The sequence below is a fragment of the Pseudophryne corroboree genome, chromosome 3 (assembly GCF_028390025.1).
Source record: "Pseudophryne corroboree isolate aPseCor3 chromosome 3, aPseCor3.hap2, whole genome shotgun sequence".
Lineage (NCBI taxonomy): Eukaryota > Metazoa > Chordata > Amphibia > Anura > Myobatrachidae > Pseudophryne > Pseudophryne corroboree.
Genome location: NC_086446.1, coordinates 56,980,610 through 56,998,331, shown reverse-complemented (window position 1 = coordinate 56,998,331; position 17,722 = coordinate 56,980,610). Strand labels below are relative to the sequence as shown.

At 48.9% G+C, this 17,722-nt stretch overlaps 1 protein-coding gene across 2 annotated transcripts in view; it reads left to right on the top strand.

Annotated features, from left to right (window-relative positions):
• Nucleotides 1-17,722, top strand: part of LOC135054718 (NACHT, LRR and PYD domains-containing protein 3-like) — a 368,941-nt gene that overhangs the window by 319,436 nt on the left and 31,783 nt on the right. The gene's annotated exons all lie outside the window — the stretch shown is intronic.

Here is a 17,722-nt window from a genome sequence, read left to right as displayed (position 1 = left end):
CCGCACTGTACACTGGTTGATAAAGAGATAGTAGTATACTCGTAACTAGTATGACGACTATAAAGAAAGAAAAAAAAAACACGGTTAGGTGGTATATACAATTATGGATGGACGGACTGCCTGCCGAGTGCCGACACAGAGGTAGCCACAGCCGTGAACTACCGCACTGTACACTGGTTGATAAAGAGATAGTAGTATACTCGTAACTAGTATGACTATAAAGAAAGAAAAAAAAACCACGGTTAGGTGGTATATACAATTATGGACGGACTGCCTGCCGAGTGCCGACACAGAGGTAGCCACAGCCGTGAACTACCGCACTGTACTGTGTCTGCTGCTAATATAGACTGGTTGATAAAGAGATAGTATACTACTAATATTATATATACTGGTGGTCAGGTCACTGGTCACTAGTCACACTGGCAGTGGCACTCCTGCAGCAAAAGTGTTCACTGTTTAATTTTAATATAATATTATGTACTCCTGGCTCCTGCTATAACAACCTATAACTGGCACTGCAGTGCTCCCCAGTCTCCCCCACAATTATAAGCTGTGTGAGCTGAGCACAGTCAGATATATATATACATTGATGCAGCACACTGGGCTGAGCAGTGCACACAGATATGGTATGTGACTGAGTCACTGTGTGTATCGTTTTTTTCAGGCAGAGAACGGATATATTAAATAAAACAAACAACTGCACTGTCTCTGGTGGTCACTGTGGTCGTCAGTCACTAAACTCTGTCTGCACTCTCTTCTACAGTATCACAGCAATCTCTCTCTCTCTCTCTCTCAACCCTAATCTAAATGGAGAGGACGCCAGCCACGTCCTCTCCCTATCAATCTCAATGCACGTGTGAAAATGGCGGCGACGCGCGGCTCCTTATATAGAATCCGAGTCTCGCGAGAATCCGACAGCGTCATGATGACGTTCGGGCGCGCTCGGGTTAACCGAGCAAGGCGGGAGGATCCGAGTCTGCTCGGACCCGTGAAAAAAAACATGAAGTTCGTGCGGGTTCGGATTCAGAGAAACCGAACCCGCTCATCTCTATTATTTACCTGAGAGGGAATACAATAAAATACCACACAATAACACTATTAATTTCTCCATCCAGCAGGACAAGGTGACAGGGGTTTATCTTACATGGGGGAATCCCTGTTTAAATCTGGAGAGTCACTTAAGGTATTGCTAAAGGACAGTAAACACACTCCTGTAAGACTGTAACAGGATTGTACAGCAGGGGCATATCTACTCATGGGCCAGATTGGCACTCACCAGTGGCGCCAGCCAAGGAGGGACTCTGCCTGACTGTGCCACTCATAACCAAGGGGTAGATTTACTTTGTAGATGCATCACCTGTCTACCTCTGCCCAGACAGTTCATCACCTGCAGTGATGCCAAACATAGAAGGCAGCAGCAACAGCCACTGGTCCTGGTGCCAGGGACTGGCACCGCACTGCACTAAGATCAAGAAACTCTGCATAAACTACAGCTCCCAGCAGCCCTTGCTGCTGTGAGCTCCCGGAAGTAAGGCAGCTGTAGTTTATACAGAGTTTCTTGATTTTAGGGCTGTGTGGTGCCAGTTCCTGGCACCAGGAACAGTGGCGGCTGCTGCTGCTGCCTGTTGTGGTCATTGCCAGGTGTCACTGCAGGTGAGGAACTACCCAAGGGGGAAGGGGGACAGTTGCTGCCTCTACAGAGTGACATTTTTATATATATATGTGTATATAGTAGAGATGAGCGGGTTCGGTGTCTCTGAATCCGAACCTGCACGAACTTCATGTTTTTTTTCACGGGTCCGAGCAGACTCGGATCCTCCCGCCTTGCTCGGTTAACCCGAGCGCGCCCGAACGTCATCATGACGCTGTCGGATTCTCGCGAGACTCGGATTCTATATAAGGAGCCGCGCGTCGCCGCCATTTTCACACGTGCATTGAGATTGATAGGGAGAGGACGTGGCTGGCGTCCTCTCCATTTAGATTAGGGTTGAGAGAGAGAGAGAGAGATTGCTGTGATACTGTAGAAGAGAGTGCAGACAGAGTTTAGTGACTGACGACCACAGTGACCACCAGAGACAGTGCAGTTGTTTGTTTTATTTAATATATCCGTTCTCTGCCTGAAAAAAACGATACACACAGTGACTCAGTCACATACCATATCTGTGTGCACTGCTCAGCCCAGTGTGCTGCATCAATGTATATATATATCTGACTGTGCTCAGCTCACACAGCTTATAATTGTGGGGGAGACTGGGGAGCACTGCAGTGCCAGTTATAGGTTGTTATAGCAGGAGCCAGGAGTACATAATATTATATTAAAATTAAACAGTGCACACTTTTGCTGCAGGAGTGCCACTGCCAGTGTGACTAGTGACCAGTGACCTGACCACCAGTATATATAATATTAGTAGTATACTATCTCTTTATCAACCAGTCTATATTAGCAGCAGACACAGTACAGTGCGGTAGTTCACGGCTGTGGCTACCTCTGTGTCGGCACTCGGCAGGCAGTCCGTCCATAATTGTATATACCACCTAACCGTGGTTTTTTTTTTCTTTCTTTATAGTCATACTAGTTACGAGTATACTATCTCTTTATCAACCAGTGTACAGTGCGGTAGTTCACGGCTGTGGCTACCTCTGTGTCGGCACTCGGCAGGCAGTCCGTCCATCCATAATTGTATATACCACCTAACCGTGGTTTTTTTTTCTTTCTTTATAGTCGTCATACTAGTTACGAGTATACTACTATCTCTTTATCAACCAGTGTACAGTGCGGTAGTTCACGGCTGTGGCTACCTCTGTGTCGGAACTCGGCAGGCAGTCCGTCCATAATTGTATATACCACCTAACCGTGGTTTTTTTTTTCTTTCTTTATAGTCGTCATACTAGTTACGAGTATACTACTATCTCTTTATCAACCAGTGTACAGTGCGGTAGTTCACGGCTGTGGCTACCTCTGTGTCGGAACTCGGCAGGCAGTCCGTCCATCCATAATTGTATATACCACCTAACCGTGGTTTTTTTTTCTTTCTTTATAGTCGTCATACTAGTTACGAGTATACTACTATCTCTTTATCAACCAGTGTACAGTGCGGTAGTTCACGGCTGTGGCTACCTCTGTGTCGGAACTCGGCAGGCAGTCCGTCCATCCATAATTGTATATACCACCTAACCGTGTTTTTTTTTTCTTTCTTTATAGTCATACTAGTTACGAGTATACTATCTCTTTATCAACCAGTGTACAGTGCGGTAGTTCACGGCTGTGGCTACCTCTGTGTCGGAACTCGGCAGGCAGTCCGTCCATCCATAATTGTATATACCACCTAACCGTGGTTTTTCTTTCTTTCTTTATAGTCATACTAGTTACGAGTATACTACTATCTCTTTATCAACCAGTGTACAGTGCGGTAGTTCACGGCTGTGGCTACCTCTGTGTCGGAACTCGGCAGGCAGTCCGTCCATCCATAATTGTATATACCACCTAACCGTGGTTTTTTTTTCTTTCTTTATAGTCATACTAGTTACGAGTATACTACTATCTCTTTATCAACCAGTGTACAGTGCGGTAGTTCACGGCTGTGGCTACCTCTGTGTCGGAACTCGGCAGGCAGTCCGTCCATAATTGTATACTAGTATCCAATCCATCCATCTCCATTGTTTACCTGAGGTGCCTTTTAGTTGTGCCTATTAAAATATGGAGAACAAAAATGTTGAGGTTCCAAAATTAGGGAAAGATCAAGATCCACTTCCACCTCGTGCTGAAGCTGCTGCCACTAGTCATGGCCGAGACGATGAAATGCCAGCAACGTCGTCTGCCAAGGCCGATGCCCAATGTCATAGTACAGAGCATGTCAAATCCAAAACACCAAATATCAGAAAAAAAAGGACTCCAAAACCTAAAATAAAATTGTCGGAGGAGAAGCGTAAACTTGCCAATATGCCATTTACCACACGGAGTGGCAAGGAACGGCTGAGGCCCTGGCATATGTTCATGGCTAGTGGTTCAGCTTCACATGAGGATGGAAGCACTCAGCCTCTCGCTAGAAAAATGAAAAGACTCAAGCTGGCAAAAGCAGCACAGCAAAGAACTGTGCATTCTTCGAAATCACAAATCCACAAGCAGAGTCCAATTGTGTCGGTTGCGATGCCTGACCTTCCCAACACTGGACGTGAAGAGCATGCGCCTTCCACCGTTTGCACGCCCCCTGCAAGTGCTGGAAGGAGCACCCGCAGTCCAGTTCCTGATAGTCAGATTGAAGATGTCAGTGTTGAAGTCCACCAGGATGAGGAGGATATGGGTGTTGCTGGCGCTGGGGAGGAAATTGACCAGGAGGATTCTGATGGTGAGGTGGTTTGTTTAAGTCAGGCACCCGGGGAGACACCTGTTGTCCGTGGGAGGAATATGGCCGTTGACATGCCAGGTGAAAATACCAAAAAAATCAGCTCTTCGGTGTGGAGGTATTTCAACAGAAATGCGGACAACAGGTGTCAAGCCGTGTGTTCCCTTTGTCAAGCTGTAATAAGTAGGGGTAAGGACGTTAACCACCTCGGAACATCCTCCCTTATACGTCACCTGCAGCGCATTCATAATAAGTCAGTGACAAGTTCAAAAACTTTGGGTGACAGCGGAAGCAGTCCACTGACCAGTAAATCCCTTCCTCTTGTAACCAAGCTCACGCAAACCACCCCACCAACTCCCTCAGTGTCAATTTCCTCCTTCCCCAGGAATGCCAATAGTCCTGCAGGCCATGTCACTGGCAATTCTGATGATTCCTCTCCTGCCTGGGATTCCTCCGATGCATCCTTGCGTGTAACGCCTACTGCTGCTGGCGCTGCTGTTGTTGCTGCTGGGAGTCGATGGTCATCCCAGAGGGGAAGTCGTAAGACCACTTTTACTACTTCCACCAAGCAATTGACTGTCCAACAGTCCTTTGCGAGGAAGATTAAATATCACAGCAGTCATCCTACTGCAAAGCGGATAACTGAGGCCTTGACATCCTGGGTGGTGAGAAACGTGGTTCCGGTATCCATCATTACTGCAGAGCCAACTAGAGACTTGTTGGAGGTACTGTGTCCCCGGTACCAAATACCATCTAGGTTCCATTTCTCTAGGCAGGCGATACCGAAAATGTACACAGACCTCAGAAAAAGAGTCACCAGTGTCCTAAAAAATGCAGCTGTACCCAATGTCCACTTAACCACGGACATGTGGACAAGTGGAGCAGGGCAGGGTCAGGACTATATGACTGTGACAGCCCACTGGGTAGATGTATGGACTCCCGCCGCAAGAACAGCAGCGGCGGCACCAGTAGCAGCATCTCGCAAACGCCAACTCTTTCCTAGGCAGGCTACGCTTTGTATCACCGGTTTCCAGAATACGCACACAGCTGAAAACCTCTTACGGCAACTGAGGAAGATCATCGCGGAATGGCTTACCCCAATTGGACTCTCCTGTGGATTTGTGGCATCGGACAATGCCAGCAATATTGTGCGTGCATTACATCTGGGCAAATTCCAGCACATCCCATGTTTTGCACATACCTTGAATTTGGTGGTGCAGAATTATTTAAAAAACGACAGGGGCGTGCAAGAGATGCTGTCGGTGGCCAGAAGAATTGCGGGACACTTTCGGCGTACAGGCACCACGTACAGAAGACTGGAGCACCACCAAAAACGCCTGAACCTGCCCTGCCATCATCTGAAGCAGGAGGTGGTAACGAGGTGGAATTCAACCCTCTATATGCTTCAGAGGTTGGAGGAGCAGCAAAAGGCCATTCAAGCCTATACAACTGAGCACGATATAGGAGGTGGAATGCACCTGTCTCAAGCGCAGTGGAGAATGATTTCAACGTTGTGCAAGGTTCTGCAACCTTTTGAACTTGCCACACGTGAAGTCAGTTCAGACACTGCCAGCCTGAGTCAGGTCATTCCCCTCATCAGGCTTTTGCAGAAGAAGCTGGAGACATTGAAGGAGGAGCTAAGACAGAGCGATTCCGCTAGGCATGTGGGACTTGTGGATGGAGCCCTTAATTCGCTTAACAAGGATTCACGGGTGGTCAATCTGTTGAAATCAGAGCACTACATTTTGGCCACCGTGCTCGATCCTAGATTTAAAACCTACCTTGGATCTCTCTTTCCGGCGCACACAAGTCTGCTGGGTTTCAAAGACCTGCTGGTGAGAAAATTGTCAAGTCAAGCGGAACGCGACCTGTCAACATCTCCTCCTTCACATTCTCCCGCAACTGGGGGTGCGAGGAAAAGGCTCAGAATTCCGAGCCCACCCGCTGGCGGTGATGCAGGGCAGTCTGGAGCGACTGCTGATGCTGACATCTGGTCCGGACTGAAGGACCTGACAACGATTACAGACATGTCATCTACTGTCACTGCATATGATTCTCTCACCATTGATAGAATGGTGGAGGATTATATGAGTGACCGCATCCAAGTAGGCACGTCACACAGTCCGTACTTATACTGGCAGGAAAAAGAGGCAATTTGGAGGCCCTTGCACAAACTGGCTTTATTCTACCTAAGTTGCCCTCCCACAAGTGTGTACTCCGAAAGAGTGTTTAGTGCCGCCGCTCACCTTGTCAGCAATCGGCGTACGAGGTTACATCCAGAAAATGTGGAGAAGATGATGTTCATTAAAATGAATTATAATCAATTCCTCCGCGGAGACATTGACCAGCAGCAATTGCCTCCACAAAGTACACAGGGAGCTGACATGGTGGATTCCAGTGGGGACGAATTGATAATCTGTGAGGAGGGGGATGTACACGGTGATATATCGGAGGATGATGATGAGGTGGACATCTTGCCTCTGTAGAGCCAGTTTGTGCAAGGAGAGATTAATTGCTTCTTGTCAGATTGTGTTTTGACTGTGTCCCCGGAGGGGGCGCTAGTGGGTCAGTGGAGGTGGATGGGAGAAAACGAGGAGGCTGGATAACGTTTCTGCGCATGAGCGCAATGATATTTATTCAACAGATGGTTAACAGAACGGCAGCAGAAATAATAATAATAATAAATGCAAATGTCAATCACACAGCGTAATAGCTGAAAGTCTATGGCAACGGAATGAATGATGACTGGGAAATGATAACCGGTAAGATGATAAACAGATGAAATGATAACTTGTAAAGATGATTCTGGTATGGAAACCAGTGCAGGTTAAAACATGGAACTTGGCAGTGAAGATGTTAAATGGCAAACCTGGTAGCAGAGGCAGGAGTCTGACTAAGTCCACAGTGCAGGTGGTGAAGCACTGACAGCAAGCAAGCTGTATCACAGGTGGAGGAATGGAACACACCTGGAGTCAGTCTCTACTGCAAGGCTGAAGCACACAAGATGATGATGGGTGTGAAGCCTATTGATGAATGCAGGTATTGCTGGGACTTGAAGTTCCACGGAGCTGTGTAAATAACCAGGAGTACAAGTCTTTAAGTAGAGAGCCAGGAACACGGAGGAAACAGGAACAGATCCTTTCACATGGGTCGCAGGAGTGACACAAAGTCCAGGATGCCTGCAGACTGATCCTGCAGTCTCTTATGTACCCCTTGGTTCACAGGCATTGGTGGAGTGAGGGAAAGTGGGTGCGGCCAAGCACCGGATTGGCCGCTGTATGCTGACTGTTGGAAACTGTCATGGCGGCGCCCATGCCGCGGCCTCGCGGGAACGCGGCGTGCTACACGCCTGCTGTCACAGGAGCGTTCCCAGGCCCATGATGGCGTCCGATGGCAGGGACACGGACGACAGGTGACCGCAGGGAGCCAGGACGGAGTCCGCAGCAGCGGACAGATGTCAGCTTGGTGAGTCGATTCCTGACAGTACCTCCCCCTTTAAGGGTGGACACCGAACACCCACGTGGCTTGGAAGGATGAGTGTTATGGAAGACACGGACCAACCTTGGAGCATGGACATCCATTGAATTTACCCAACTTCTCTCCTCTGGGCCATAACCGGACCAATCGACCAGGTACTGGAGACGTCCATACCGGCAACGGGAGTCCAGAATTTTGCCAATCTCGAATTCCACGCCCCGCTGAGTTCGAATTTTGGGGCCAACTGGAAGAGCACTCTGAAAACGGTTCAGGACTAAAGGTCTGAGGAGAGAAACATGAAAAGCATTAGGTATTCGAAGAGAAGGTGGTAACTTCAGTTTGTAGGCCACAGGGTTAATGACTTTTTCGACAGGAAAGGGACCAATGAAACGTGGTGCAAATTTCATAGACGGGACCCTAAGACGGAGGTTACGGGTCGACAGCCAAACCTTGTCCCCAGGTTTCAGGCTAGGAACCGCGCGTCTTTTGCGGTCAGCAAAGTATTTATACCGGCTGGAGGCCTTCTTGAGAGAAATGTGAATCTTCCTCCAGATTGAAGAAAACTGAGTCAGAGCAGTAGTGGCAGCAGGAACATCCATATGAGGGAGTTCTTGGAAGTCTGGAACACGAGGATGCTGCCCATATACTGCAAAGAATGGTGTTGTCCCAGTGGCAGTGTGGTAGCGGAAGTTGTGGGCAAACTCGGCCCATGGGAGCAGATCGAACCAGTCATCCTGGGAAGATGAAACATACAATCTTAAAAACGTCTCTAGTTCTTGATTTACCCTCTCTGTCTGCCCATTCGTCTGAGGATGGTAAGATGACGAAAACTTCAGCTTGACTTGCATGGCAGAGCAGAGAGCCCTCCAAAACCTTGCTACAAACTGTACACCTCGGTCAGATATTATTTCTGAGGGTAGACCGTGTAAGCGGAAAATCTCCCGTAGGAAGATTTGGGCAAGTTTTGGGGCAGAAGGGAGACCCTGGAGAGGAACAAAATGGGCCATCTTGGTAAATCTGTCCACTACGACCCAGATGGTATTGTATCCTTGAGAAGGAGGAAGGTCGGTGATAAAATCCATGGACAGGTGTGACTAGGGACGACTAGGAACAGATAATGGTTGTAACTGACCTGCTGGAGACTGACGAGGAGACTTGTGCTGCACACACTTAGGACAGGATGCCACGAAATCCTTGATATCAGCCTTCATCTTTGGCCACCAGTATGTCTCAGAGAGAAACTTGAAGGTCTTCAGGACACCAGGATGACCGGTGAACTTGGATTGATGGGCCCAAGATAGCAACTTGGGGCGGAGTTCTGGGGAAACAAAAGTCTTACCAGGAGGAGGAGCTGGGGAGACTTGAGATGCAGCGAATACCACTGGACTCAGGATGGAATGTGGAACTGAGTCAGGCGTTTCCTCTTCGGATTCCATAGATCGGGATAAAGCGTCAGCTTTAACATTCTGCGAACCTGGGCGGAAATGAAGCTTAAAGTTAAAACGTGAGAAAAACATAGCCCACCTGGACTGGCGAGGATTAAGGCACTGGGCTGCCTTTAAATATAGCAGGTTTTTATGATCCGTGTAGATGTTGAACGGATGTTTGGCCCCTTCTAGGAGATACCTCCATTCCTCGAGGGCCAGCTTGATCGCCAGTAGTTCTTGATCACCAACGGAGTAGTTAGCTTCTGCAGGAAGGAATTTACGAGAATAAAATCCACAGGGGTGGATTTTCCCATCGGTTCCCTTCTGGGAGAGAACAGCTCCAACTCCAACTGTGGAGGCATCCACCTCTAACTCGAACGGTCTGTTTACATCTGGCTGAGACAGAACTGGAGCAGACATAAAGGCCAGCTTGATCTTCTGGAAAGCTGCTAAAGCTTCTTCTGACCAGTTGGAATGATTTGCCCCTTTCCGAGTCAGGTTGGTAATAGGAGCGATGAGAGTGGAGAATCCCCGAATAAATTTCCTATAGTAGTTGGCAAATCCCAGGAACCGCTGGATAGACTTGAGAGAATTTGGAATGGACCAATTGGCAATGGCTTCCAATTTTGTCGGGTCCATCTGGAGATCCGATCCGGAAATTATATAACCCAGGAAGGGTATAGAGGGAACTTCAAAGGTGCATTTGGATAGTTTACCGTAGAGCTGATTCTCACGAAGACGTCGGAGGACTTCACGGACTTGTAGACGATGAGATGGAATGTCTTGGGAGAAGATGAGGATATCATCCAGATAAACAACGAGGTATTTATACAGGACATCACGAAAGATTTCGTTCACAAAGTGTTGGAACACTGCTGGAGCATTACTCTACCCGAATGGCATTACCAGGTACTCGTAATGACCATCTCGAGTGTTAAAAGCTGTCTTCCATTCGTCACCACTCCGGATTCTGATGAGATTGTAGGCACCGCGGAGATCTAACTTGGTGAAGATGCGGGCTCCTTTAACTCTGTCGAATAATTCGGTAATGAGTGGTAATGGATAACTATTTTTAATGGTAATGTCATTGAGACCTCGGTAGTCAATGCATGGACGCAGTCCTCCATCCTTCTTTTTAACAAAGAAGAAGCCTGCACCAGCGGGTGATGATGAAGGACGGATGAATCCCTTCTGTAGATTCTCCCTGATATAATCGCTCATCGCCTCAGTTTCAGGAACAGACAACGGGTAGATGCGCCCCCTAGGTGGCTTCTTGCCAGGAAGGAGATCGATGGGACAATCCCATTCCCTATGGGGCGGCAGGACATCTGCGGCCTTCTCACTAAAGACATCAGAGAAATCTTGATAAGCAGCAGGTAGACTTGACTGTGTCTTTACTTCAGTAGATTTTATGGGACAAACTTGGGCTAAACAGGACTGATGGCAATGTGAACCCCATGAGGTAAGCTGTAACGTTGACCAGTCAAACTGTGGATTATGTAGCTGGAGCCAGGGCATGCCCAAGACGATCTCCTGGGTGGCTTGAGGAATGACTAAGAACTTAATCAGTTCAGAGTGTAGGAATCCAACTCCCAAGACCACTGGTACAGTTTGATGAGAAATATTCCCCTTGGAGATTCGACTACCGTCCACGGCGGTAATATAAACTGGACAGGAAAGTTCACATATAGGCAAACAAAATTTATTTACCGCAGCTTGGGTGATGAAGTTTCCTGCAGCTCCACAGTCCACTAATGCTGATGCGGACTGGAGCCCAACTGAAGTCTCTAATGTCACAGGAAGGATAAGGTCTTGATTAGAAGGAGCTTGTCTAGAAGATCCCAACTTGACTCCTCCTTTACAAGTCAGGATCTGTTGTTTCCCGAACGCACTGTGCAGGAGTTAATCTGGTGGCCTGCAGCCGCACAATACAGACAAAGTCTCTCACGAATTCTTCTTGCCCGCTCTTCAGGAGTTAGGCGGGACCTATTTATTTGCATAGGCTCGTCAGAAGAGGGAGACTGGAACTGTACGGAAGGTATCATCCTTGATCTGCGTGGCTCACTCCGAGCGCGTTCATTATTGCGTTCGCGGATGCGAGAGTCCAACTTGATGCACAAGGAAATTAATTCAGACAATTGTACAGGAAGGTCGCGGGTCGCCAGTTCGTCTTTGATCCGGTCAGAAAGTCCATGCCAGAAAGCTGCTACCAGGGCCTGATTGTTCCACTGAATCTCTGCGGCCAACGTCTGGAACTGAATGACATATTGTCCCATACTACGGGTACCTTGACGAAGTTGGATCAGGTCAGCAGAAGCTGATGTTGCACGACCAGGCTCGTCAAAGATCCGTCTGAAGGTTGACACAAATTCTGTGTAGTTGTTAATCAGAGGGTGAGCACGTTCCCACAGAGGAGACACCCAGCTCAGAGCAGATCCAGAAAGTAAGGAGATGATGTAGGCAACCTTGGATCTTGGCGTGGGGAAATTATGTGACAACAACTCAAACTGGATTTCACATTGGTTGAGAAACCCGCGACATAACTTTGGACTGCCATCATACTTGCTTGGCACGGGCAGGTGCAGACGTGACACTGGAGCTGATGCAGCCGGCATAGAGGAACTCACAGCACTGGCAGGTGCTGGAGTAACAGGAACATTAGAAGTGGGCACACTAGGCAGGGATTGCTGTAGTGTATCTATCCGGGAGGACATCCCTTGCAGGAACTGAAACATCTGCTGCTGCGCAGCCTCTTGACCATCCAGACGGGAGACCAGATTTTGCAAGGCCTCTGACCCCACACTCCGTCCACCATCCGAGTCCATCGATCCTGGACTTACTGTCAGATTGTGTTTTGACTGTGTCCCCGGAGGGGGCGCTAGTGGGTCAGTGGAGGTGGATGGGAGAAAACGAGGAGGCTGGATAACGTTTCTGCGCATGAGCGCAATTATATTTATTCAACAGATGGTTAACAGAACGGCAGCAGAAATAATAATAATAATAAATGCAAATGTCAATCACACAGCGTAATAGCTGAAAGTCTATGGCAACGGAATGAATGATGACTGGGAAATGATAACCGGTAAGATGATAAACAGATGAAATGATAACTTGTAAAGATGATTCTGGTATGGAAACCAGTGCAGGTTAAAACATGGAACTTGGCAGTGAAGATGTTAAATGGCAAACCTGGTAGCAGAGGCAGGAGTCTGACTAAGTCCACAGTGCAGGTGGTGAAGCACTGACAGCAAGCAAGCTGTATCACAGGTGGAGGAATGGAACACACCTGGAGTCAGTCTCTACTGCAAGGCTGAAGCACACAAGATGATGATGGGTGTGAAGCCTATTGATGAATGCAGGTATTGCTGGGACTTGAAGTTCCACGGAGCTGTGTAAATAACCAGGAGTACAAGTCTTTAGGTAGAGAGCCAGGAACACGGAGGAAACAGGAACAGATCCTTTCACATGGGTCGCAGGAGTGACACAAAGTCCAGGATGCCTGCAGACTGATCCTGCAGTCTCTTATGTACCCCTTGGTTCACAGGCATTGGTGGAGTGAGGGAAAGTGGGTGCGGCCAAGCACCGGATTGGCCGCTGTATGCTGACTGTTGGAAACTGTCATGGCGGCGCCCATGCCGCGGCCTCGCGGGAACGCGGCGTGCTACACGCCTGCTGTCACAGGAGCGTTCCCAGGCCCATGATGGCGTCCGATGGCAGGGACACGGACGACAGGTGACCGCAGGGAGCCAGGACGGAGTCCGCAGCGGCGGACAGATGTCAGCTTGGTGAGTCGATTCCTGACACTTCTTTTTTGGTGGGGGTCCAAACCAACCCGTCATTTCAGTCACAGTCGTGTGGCAGACCCTGTCACTGAAATGATGGGTTGGTTAAAGTGTGCATGTCCTGTTTATACAACATAAGGGTGGGTGGGAGGGCCCAAGGACAATTCCATCTTGCACCTCTTTTTTCTTTTATTTTTCTTTGCGTCATGTGCTGTTTGGGGAGGGTTTTTTGGAAGGGACATCCTGCGTGACACTGCAGTGCCACTCCTAGATGGGCCCGGTGTTTGTGTCGGCCACTAGGGTCGCTTATCTTACTCACACAGTCAGCTACCTCATTGCGCCTCTTTTTTTCTTTGCGTCATGTGCTGTTTGGGGAGGGTTTTTTGGAAGGGACATCCTGCGTGACACTGCAGTGCCACTCCTAGATGGGCACGGTGTTTGTGTCGGCCACTAGGGTCGCTTATCTTACTCACACAGTCAGCTACCTCATTGCGCCTCTTTTTTTCTTTGCGTCATGTGCTGTTTGGGGAGGGTTTTTTGGAAGGGACATCCGGCGTGACACTGCAGTGCCACTCCTAGATGGGCACGGTGTTTGTGTCGGCCACTAGGGTCGCTTATCTTACTCACACAGTCAGCTACCTCATTGCGCCTCTTTTTTTCTTTGCGTCATGTGCTGTTTGGGGAGGGTTTTTTGGAAGGGACATCCTGCGTGACACTGCTGTGCCACTCCTAGATGGGCACGGTGTTTGTGTCGGCCACTAGGGTCGCTTATCTTACTCACACAGTCAGCTACCTCATTGCGCCTCTTTTTTTCTTTGCGTCATGTGCTGTTTGGGGAGGGTTTTTTGGAAGGGACATCCTGCGTGACACTGCAGTGCCACTCCTAGATGGGCCCGGTGTTTGTGTCGGCCACTAGGGTCGCTTATCTTACTCACACAGTCAGCTACCTCATTGCGCCTCTTTTTTTCTTTGCGTCATGTGCTGTTTGGGGAGGGTTTTTTGGAAGGGACATCCTGCGTGACACTGCAGTGCCACTCCTAGATGGGCACGGTGTTTGTGTCGGCCACTAGGGTCGCTTATCTTACACAGCGACCTCGGTGCAAATTTTAGGACTAAAAATAATATTGTGAGGTGTGAGGTATTCAGAATAGACTGAAAATGAGTGTAAATTATGGTTTTTGAGGTTAATATACTTTGGCATCAAAATGACCCCCAAATTCTATGATTTAAGCTGTTTTTTAGTGTTTTTTAAAAAAACCACCCGAATCCAAAACACACCCGAATCCGACAAAAAAAATTCGGTGAGGTTTTGCCAAAACGCGGTCGAACCCAAAACACGGCCGCGGAACCGAACCCAAAACCAAAACACAAAACCCGAAAAATTTCAGGCGCTCATCTCTAGTATATAGTTTCCCCAGCTTCAGCACTCAAATGCTCGCAAATATTGCTGTGTTGGGTGCCCTCCAATACATACTGCCAAAGGCAATACTTGTCATGTGCAAGTCCCAAAAGGCGCAACTTTGCTGTTAGAAACATTTCAGCACTTTACTGCGCTTTTGTCAAGCGTAAAACAAACAATGTGTACTCACCAATATCGAAAGCAAACCCTCCACCAGCCATCAAAAGGTGCTGGTTCTCTCTTCCGGTCAACATGTGTATATGTGTATGTATATGTGTTTTATATATATATATATATGTGATAGCCGGGGAGGGGCCGGATCCATCAGTGTTTTTAAAAAGCATTGACACGCCAGGCCGTCTCATCACATAAGAAAGCAGTTTATTCACAGTTCAGACAGGGTTATCACGACAGTAACATTTAACTCCTTGTTCTCCTCTCCAGCGCAATATTAATATGGGTTACATCAGGTTACATCTCCTTTCATTTGCTTCACGGGCAATAACAGCATTTACAGTGATGTGACATCATTACAGTACAGTACATACCAGCGCAGTCTCTGGGAATCAGTAGTGCGTGCTTCCGCAAACTGAGAGTCATTTCAGTGTGCTCTCCCCCATTCGCTAGGGGCTCTATCTAAACGGGATCTCATGTATACGTTACTGGGGGCCTTCCGCCAAACGTGGTTCCTACCACTCACCCAGCTCGTCCTATCCCGCAGACTCACACCTCCCGTCCTGCTTCTTGGGTACCCCTGAAGGTCCTTTGTTCCTGGTTCCTTCCACTGTACTCTGCATACTGTGGCTTTCACACTGCACTCTCCATCTCTCGCTGAAGCTGCTGGCTTTCATGTCACACTGCAGATATGGGCTCTCCGCAGTGGCGTAACTAGAAATTTATCTCCCCCAAGCCAAAAAATTCTTCGGCGCCCCCCATCCCCCATAATTGGGAGCAATAAATGGCTAAATATGAGCGCCGAAGGTGCGCGCATCAAAGGGGGCGTGGCTTTGTTGGAATGGGCGTGGCTTTGTTGGAATGGGCGTGGCATTGCAGGAAAATACTACCTTATACTCCAGTTTTGCAACCTGCACGCCCAGACGTTGGCCACCACAGGAAAGAAAAATAATCCTGATTCATGCCCCTTACATTATGTGTCATTTTTCCTCCTTATAGTAATGCCCAGTATACATTATGCCACATACTGCAATGGCCCTTAGACATTATGCCGCACACAATAATGCACATGACACAATATGCACACACTGTAATGCCCCCGACACATTATGCCACACACTGTAATGCCTGTGACACATTATGACAGGAATCGCAATGCCCGTTATACATTATGCTACACTTGGCAATGCCCCTGATACATTATAACACATACAATGTCTGTGACACATTATGACACACACTGCAATGTCAGTGATACATTATACCACACACTGCAATGCCCGATACATTATAGCACATACAATGCCTGTGACACATTATGCCACACACGGCAATGACCTTGAGACATTATACCGCAACCCTATGCCACACACCGCAGTGACCGTTATATATTATGCCACACTGCAATGACCGTGAGACATTATACCACATTCCACAATGGCCGTGATATAGTATACCACACACCGTAATGCCTGACACATTATGACACACACCGCAATGTCCGTGATACATTATGTCACACACTGCAATGACCCTGAGACATTATACCACATATCAGAATGCCTGCGATATAGTATACCATACACCGTAATGCCTGTGACACATTATGACACACACCGCAATGTCCGTGATACATTATGCCACACACCGTAATGCCTATTACACATTAAGTCTTACAGTAAGGCTTCTAATTACTTTTCAATTAACTGCTCGTTGTCAGGGGTTTCATGCACTGGGTGTCATGCTCGTTGCCAGGGGTTTCATGCTCTTGGTTCCATGCACGGTGCCAGGGGTTTTCATGCTCAGGGTGTCATGCTCGTTGCTAGGGGTTTCATGCACTGGGTGTCATACTCGTTGCCAGGTGTTTCATGCACTGGGTGTCATGCTCATTGCCAGGTGTTTCATGCACTGGGTGTCATGCTCATTGCTAGGAGGTAGTCCTTGTTGCTAGGGCTGTGCTCCCAGTGCCACATATGTCCCCAGTGCCAGATATTCCACCACGGTGCCAGGTACTCACATGCCCCCAGTGCCAAATATAGCGCCCCCCCCCCCATGTGCCAGGTACACATATACCCCCCCAGTGCCACATATGCCCCCAGTGCCAGATATTCCCCCACAGTGCCACATATGCCCCCAGTGCCAGATATTCCCCCCCCCCCAGTGCCATATATGCCCCCGGTGCCAGAAATCCCCCCCCCCAGTGCCACATATGCCCCAGTGCCAGATATTCCCCCAGTGCCAGATATTCCCCCCCAATGCCATATATGCCCCCAGTGCTAGATATTCCCCCCCCCCAGTGCCACATATGCCCCAGTGCCAGATATTCCCCCCAGTGCCATATATTCCCCCAGTGCCAGATATTCCCCCGCAGTGCCATATATGTCCCCAGTGCCAGATATTCCCCCCCCCGTGCCAAATATGCTCCCAGTGCCAGATATTCCCCACCAGTGCCAGATATGCCCCCTCAGTGCGTGCCCCCCGCTTCCGCCACCGCCGCTCCCCGCTCCCCTGCTGTAAGGAGGGACACGGAGGGCACAGCGCGCGCCTCTCCTGTGTCCCTCCTGGGTCTCCGGCGGCCGCGGGTCTAATAAAGGAAGTGCTCACGAACGGCACTTCCTTTATTAGACTCGCGGCCGCTGGAGACCCAGGAGGGACACAGGAGAGGCGCGCTGTGCCCTCCGTGTCCCTCCTAACAGCAGCGGAGGGAACGAGACCGCAGACTGACATGCGGACGCTCGTCCGCATGTCAGTCTGCACTAAATCAGTGGCGCCCCCGCAGCCCCTCGCCCCCAAGCCACCGCGAGGGCTGCGGGGGCAGTAGTTACGCCACTGGCTCTCCCTCTCTTCATAGCAACACCCACACACTGATCTTCTCTCTATCATGCCAGGGACTGTGGTGTACCATATTTGTTCCACAGTCCCCAGCCTGCGTTTCTCCTGGACACTAGCCTGTGCCCTCCATCCTCAGTCTTCAGCTCACACTGAACTGTCCTGTGCTTTGTTACTTTTGCTAAAATCCCCCTGCACTTCCTGTCCTAACCCCCTACATGTGGCAGGGTCTGCAAGAACTGGATTTTGGGGCCATAAAACTCCCCCACTCACTGATAAGAATTAAATGGC